Raw genomic sequence first — 6,742 nt, 5'->3', positions numbered from 1 at the left:
CTAGAGGGATATCTACAACCACCAACTTACCGTCCGAAGACAAGGCCACAAAAATCTCCGCCATGGCACAACCCAAGGGGGCGTCAACCCAGACAGGAAGACCACGTCAGTGGCTCAACCCACTCAGTGACGCACCCCTCCCATGGACGGCATGGAAGAACACCAGTAAGTCAGTGACTCAGCCCCTGTAAAAGGGTTAGAGGCAGAGAATCCCAGTGGGAAGAGGGGAACCGGCAAGGCAGAGACAGCAAGGGCGGTTCGTTGCTCCAGCCTTTCCGTTCACCTTCACACTCCTGGGCCAGACTACACTTAATCATAGGACCTACTGAAGAGATAAGTCTTCAGTAAAGACTTAAAGGTTGAGACTGAGTCTGCGTCTCTCACATGGGTAGGCAGACCATTCCATAAAAATGGAGCTCTATAGGAGAAAGCCCTGCCTCCAGCCGTTTGCTTAGAAATTCTAGGGACAATTAGGAGGCCTGCGTCTTGTGACCGTAGCGTACGTGTAGGTATGTACGGCAGACCAAATCGGAAAGATAGGTAGGAGCAAGCCCATGTAATGCTTTGTAGGTTAGACAAGAGTCTGGTCTGGATACTGTGAGTACCATACACTAGTAATTACATCGGTGTCTCTTTGTTTCTGGGTATTACAATGTTATCTCTGTGTGTGTGTGTGTGTGTGTGTGTGTGTGTGTGTGTGTGTGTGTGTGTGTGTGTGTGTGTGTGTGTGTGTGTGTGTGTGTGTGCGTGCGCAGGGAGAACGACATCTCCTCGGTTCTAGATCATACGTTCTGCGTGGAACACAGTGCCTTCGGGAAGTTCCTTCAACACGAGCTGAACCCAACGGTCAAAACGTCCCGGTAACCGAGGACAACAAGAAGGAGTACGTCAAGCTCTACGTGACCTGGAGGTTCATGAAGAGGCATCGAGGCTCATTCTTAGCTCTGCAGAAAGGATCAGCCAACTGATACCTCAACACCCTCCTCAAGACAGTTTGACCACAAGGAGCTGGAGGTACCTGTCTGTCGTTGTCTGTCTGTCTGTCTGTCCTGTCTGTCTGTCTGTCTGTCTGTCTGTTACAGTTGAAGTCAGAAGTTTACATACACCTTAGCCAAATACATTAAACTCAGTTTTAACAATTCCTGACATTTAAGCCTAGTAAAAATTCCCTGTCTTATTCATTAGGATCACCACTTTATTGCCTTTAAATTGTTTAACTTGGGTCAAACGTTTCAGGTAGCCTTCCACAGCTGTCCCACAATAATTGGTGAATTTGGGCCCATTCCTCCTGACAGAGCTGGTGTAACTGAGTCAGGTTTGTAGCCTCCTTGCTCGCAACACACTTTTTCAGTTCTGCCCGCACATTTTCTATAGGATTGAGGTCAGGGCTTTGTGATGGCCACTCCAATACCTTGACTTTGTTGTCCTTAAGCCATTTTGCCACAATTTGGAAGTAGGCTTGGGGTCATTGTCCATTTGGACAATACTTGCGTACTATTGTTTGTACAGATGAACGTGGTACCTTCAGGCGTTTGGAAATTGCTCCCCAAGGATGAACCAGACTTGTGGAGGTCTACAATTTTTCTTCTGAGGTCTTGGCTGATTTCCTTTTGATTTTCCATGATGTCAAGCAAAGAGGCACTGAGTTTGAAGGTAGGCCTTGAAATACATCCACAGTTACACCTCCAATTAACTCAAATGATGTCAATTAGCCTATCAGAAGCTTCTAAAGCCATGACGTCATTTTCTGGAATTTTCCAAGCTGTTTAAAGGCACAGTCAACTTAGTGTATGTAAACTTCTGACCCACTGGAATTGTGAATACAGTGAATTATAAGTGAATAATCTGTCTGTAAACAAGTGTTTGAAAAATAATTGTGTCATGTACAAAGTAGATGTCCTAACCGACTTGCCAAACTATAGTTTGTTAACAGAAATGTGTGGAGTGGTTGAAAAATGAGTTTAATGAATCCACCTAAGTGTATGGAAACTTCAGATTTCAACTGTATACCTGTCTGTAATACCTGTCTGTCTGCCTTTCTGGCTGGCTGGCTGGCTGGCTGGCTGTTATACCTGCCTCTCCTCTCTAATTGATCATCTTGAGGCCTGTCTAACTGTCTCTCTAGTGTATAATTGGAGGCCTGTCTCTCTCTAGTGTATATTGGAGGCCTGTCTCTCTCTAGTGTATAATTGGATGCCTGTCTCTCTCTCTCTAGTGTATAATTGGAGGCCTGTCTCTCTCTAGTGTATAATTGGAGGCCTGTCTCTCTCTCTCTAGTGTATAATTGGAGGCCTGTCTCTCTCTCTCTAGTGTATAATTGGAGGCCTGTCTTCCTGTCTCTCTCTAGTGTATAATCGGAGGCCTGTCTGTCTGTAGTGTATAATCTTAGGCCTGTCTCTCTCTAGTGTATAATCGGAGGCCTGTCTCTCTCTCTCTAGTGTATAATCGGAGGCCTGTCTTCCTGTCTCTCTCTAGTGTATAATTGGAGGCCTGTCTTCCTGTCCCACTCTAGTGTATAATTGGAGGCCTGTATTCCTGTCTCTCTCTAGTGTATAATTGGAGGCCTGTCTTCCTGTCTCTCTCTAGTGTATAATCGGAGGCCTGTCTCTCTCTCTCTAGTGTATAATTGGAGCCCTGTCTTCCTGTCTCTCTCTAGTGTATAATTGGAGGACTGTCTTCCTGTCTCTCTAGTGTATAATTGGAGGCCTGTCTTCCTGTCTCTCTCTAGTGTATAATTGGAGGCCTGTCTCTCTCTCTCTAGTGTATAATGGAGGCCTGTCTCTCTGTCTCTCTCTAGTGTATAATTGGAGGCCTGTCTCCCTGTCTCTCTCTAGTGTATAATCGGAGGCCTGTCTCTCTCTAGTGTATAATTGGAGGCCTGTCTTCCTGTCTCTCTCTAGTGTATAATTGGAGGCCTGTCTTCCTGTCTCTCTCTAGTGTATAATTGGGGGCCTGTCTCTCTCTAGTGTATAATTGGAGGCCTGTCTTCCTGTCTCTCTCTAGTGTATAATTGGAGGCCTGTCTTCCTGTCTCTCTCTAGTGTATAATTGGAGGCCTGTCTCTCTCTAGTGTATAATTGGAGGCCTGTCTATCTGTCTCTCTCTAGTGTATAATTGGAGGCCTGTCTCTCTCTAGTGTATAATTGGAGACCTGTCTCTCTCTAGTGTATAATTGGAGGCCTGTCTCTCTCTAGTGGTATAATTGGAGGCCTGTCTCTCTCTAGTGTATAATTGGAGGCCTGCTTCCTGTCTCTCTCTAGTGTATAATTGGAGGCCTGTCTATCTGTCTCTCTCTAGTGTATAATTGGAGGCCTGTCTATCTGTCTCTCTCTAGTGTATAATTGGAGGCCTGTCTCTCTCTAGTGTATAATTGGAGGCCTGTCTCTCTCTAGTGTATAATTGGAGGCCTGTCTCTCTAGTGTATAATTGGAGGCCTGTCTCTCTGTCTCTCTCTAGTGTATAATTGGAGGCCTGTCTCTCTCTAGTGTATAATTGGAGGCCTGTCTCTCTGTCTCTCTCTAATGTATAATTGGAGGCCTGTCTTCCTGTCTCTCTCTACTGTATAATTGGAGGCCTGTCTTCCTGTCTCTCTCTAGTGTATAATTGGAGGCCTGTCTCTCTCTAGTGTATAATTGGAGGCCTGTCTTCCTGTCTCTCTCTAGTGTATAATTGGAGGCCTGTCTCTCTCTAGTGTATATTTGGACACCTGTCTCTCTCTAGTGTATAATTGGAGGCCTGTCTCCCTGTCTCTCTCTAGTGTATAATTGGAGGCCTGTCTTCCTGTCTCTCTCTAGTGTATAATTGGAGACCTGTCTTCCTGTCTCTCTCTAGTGTATAATTGGAGGCCTGTCTCTCTCTCTCTAGTTGATAATCGGAGGCCTGTCTTCCTGTCTCTCTCTAGTGTATAATGGAGGCCTGTCTATCTGTCTCTCTCTAGTGTATAATTGGAGACCTGTCTTCCTGTCTCTCTCTAGTGTATAATTGGAGCCCTGTCTTCCTGTCTCTCTCTAGTGTATAATTGGAGACCTGTCTTCCTGTCTCTCTAGTGTATAATTGGAGGCCTGTCTCTCTCTAGTGTATAATTGGAGGCCTGTCTTCCTGTCTCTCTCTAGTGTATAATTGGAGGCCTGTCTTCCTGTCTCTCTCTAGTGTATAATTGGAGACCTGTCTTCCTGTCTCCTCTCTAGTGTATAATCGGAGGCCTGTCTTCCTGTCTCTCTAGTTGATAATCGGAGGCCTGTCTTCCTGTCTCTCTAGTTGATAATCGGAGGCCTGGGGAAGATAGACCTATCAGATTGGAAGTCTAACACCCGTTTGAAGCACTGTGCTGTGGACAGTAATGTGGTTTGCTGGTTTCTGGGAGGCTGTGGAGAGCTTCAGTGAGGAGAGGAGAGGACGACTACACTGCAGTTGTTACTGGTTCTACCAGAGTTCCACTACAGGGATTCAAGGCACTACAGGGTGGGTCGCACGCACACCCCGCATCCCTGCACTATGAACAAAGAACAGAGATAACTAGAATGTGTTGGTGTTCTAGAACAGCAATAACTAGAATGTGTTCTAGAACAGCTATAAGTAGAATGTGGTTCTAAACAGCAATAACTAGAATGTGTGTGTGTTCTAGAACAGTGGATAACTAGAATTGTGTTGGTGTTCTAGAACAGTGATAACTAGCATGTGTTGGTGTTCTAGAACAGCAATAACTAGAATGTGTTTCTAGAACAGCTATAAGTAGAATGTGTTCTAGAACAGCAATAACTAGAATGTGTGTGTGTTCTAGAACAGTGATAACTAGAATGGTGTGTGTTCTAGAACAGTGATACTAGAATGTGTGTGTGTGTTCTAGAACAGTGATAACTAGAATGTGTGTGTGTTCTAGAACAGTGATAACTAGAATGTGTGTGTGTTCTAGAACAGTGATAACTAGAATGTGTGTGTGTTCTAGAACAGTGATAACTAGAATGTGTGTGTGTTCTAGAACAGTGATAACTAGAATGTGTGTGTGTTCTAGAACAGTGATAACTAGAATGTGTGTGTGGTAAGGTTCTACAGGTTCAGCAGGCCCAAGGCTGTTCACCATCCATCTGATAGAGGCCAACACAGACAACCTACCCAAGGCACACACATGGTAAGAACACACACACACACACACACACACCACACACACACACACCCACACACACACACACACACACACTGCCCACGGATTCTCCTCTTCCTCTTTGCTGAAACCATCTCACCAGAGGAAGAAACCCATCCATCAGAGAGTATGACATGCAGTAACCCTTTCTGACCACACAGCATCAGATACCTGGTCTACACATACTGAGACAGAGAGGTGCTGTTTCACTGTCCAGACAGCATCAGATACATGGTCTACACATACTGAGACAGAGAGGTGCTGTTTCACTGTCCAGACAGCATCAGATAGATGTCTACACATACTGAGACAGAGAGTGCTGTTTCACTGTCCAGACAGTCATCAGATACATGGTCTACACATACTGAGACAGAGAGGTGCTGTTTCACTGTCCAGACAGCATCAGATACACGGTCTACACATACTGAGACAGAGAGGTGCTGTTCACTGTCCAGACAGCATCAGATAGATGGTCTACACATACTGAGACAGAGAGGTGCTGTTTCACTGTCCAGACAGCATCAATAGATGGTCTAACATACTGAGACAGAGAGGTGCTGTTTCACTGTCCAGACAGCATCAGATACATGGTCTACACATACTGAGACAGAGAGGTGCTGTTTAACTGTCCAGACAGCATCAGATACATGGTCTACACATACTGAGACAGAGAGGTGCTGTTTCACTGTCCAGACAGCATCAGATACCTGGTCTACTTTAGACAGAGAGGTGCTGTCGTTCACTGTCCAGACAGCATCAGATACATGGTCTACACATACTGAGACAGAGAGGTGCTGTTTCAACTGTCCAGACAGCATCAGATACATGGTCTACACATACTGAGACAGAGAGGTGCTGTTTCACTGTCCAGACAGCATCAGATAGATGGTCTACACATACTGAGACAGAGAGGTGCTGTTTTCACTGTCCAGACAGCATCAGAGAGGTTCTGTTCACTGTCCAGACAGCATCAGATACGTGTCTACACATACTGAGACAGAGAGGTGCTGTTTCACTGTCCAGACAGCATCAGATACATGGTCTACACATACTGAGATACAGAGAGGTGCTGTTCCACTGTCCAGACAGCATCAGAGAGGTGCTTTTCACTGTCCAGACAGCATCAGATACATGGTCTACACATACTGAGACAGAGAGGTGCTGTTTCACTGTCCATTTAACTCTGTAACTGTTTTAAAGTCACCATTGGCTTCATGGTGAAATCCCTGAGCAGTTTCCTTCCTCTCCGTTAACTGAGTTAGGAAGGACGCCTGTATCTTTGTAGTGACTGGCTGTATTGATACACCATCCAAAGTGTATTAATAACTTCACTATGCTCAAAGGTTTGATTCTGTGTTTGAAATTCACTGCTGGACTGAGGGACCTTCCAGATAATTGTATGTGTGGGGTACAGAGATGAAGGGGAGTCATTCAACACGATGGTAAAAACACGATAATACACAGTATGATGGCAGCAGAGTGAGTACCATGTTAGACTTATTGTGTGACTTAGTGCCAGCACATTTCATACTTCCTGAACTGATTTAGAACATAACAAAGTGGGTTAATAGTTATCGACTCTAGACAGTTCAGCTTTAATTTT

The 6,742-nt window shown here is 45.1% G+C and overlaps 1 long non-coding RNA gene across 1 annotated transcript in view; it reads left to right on the top strand.

The window, feature by feature from the left end:
* Positions 1 to 4,410: 4,410 nt before the first annotated feature.
* Positions 4,411 to 6,742, top strand: part of LOC115188861 (uncharacterized) — a 2,989-nt gene continuing 657 nt past the window's right edge. The window contains exons 1-2 of the long non-coding RNA XR_003876614.1: positions 4,411 to 4,460; positions 5,043 to 5,127. This is a non-coding gene — a long non-coding RNA (uncharacterized LOC115188861). The remainder of the gene's footprint in view (positions 4,461 to 5,042; positions 5,128 to 6,742) is intronic.

The sequence above is a fragment of the Salmo trutta genome, unplaced genomic scaffold (genome assembly GCF_901001165.1).
Source record: "Salmo trutta unplaced genomic scaffold, fSalTru1.1, whole genome shotgun sequence".
In the NCBI taxonomy this organism is placed as follows: domain Eukaryota; kingdom Metazoa; phylum Chordata; class Actinopteri; order Salmoniformes; family Salmonidae; genus Salmo; species Salmo trutta.
This window is presented reverse-complemented; position numbering and strand designations above follow the sequence as displayed.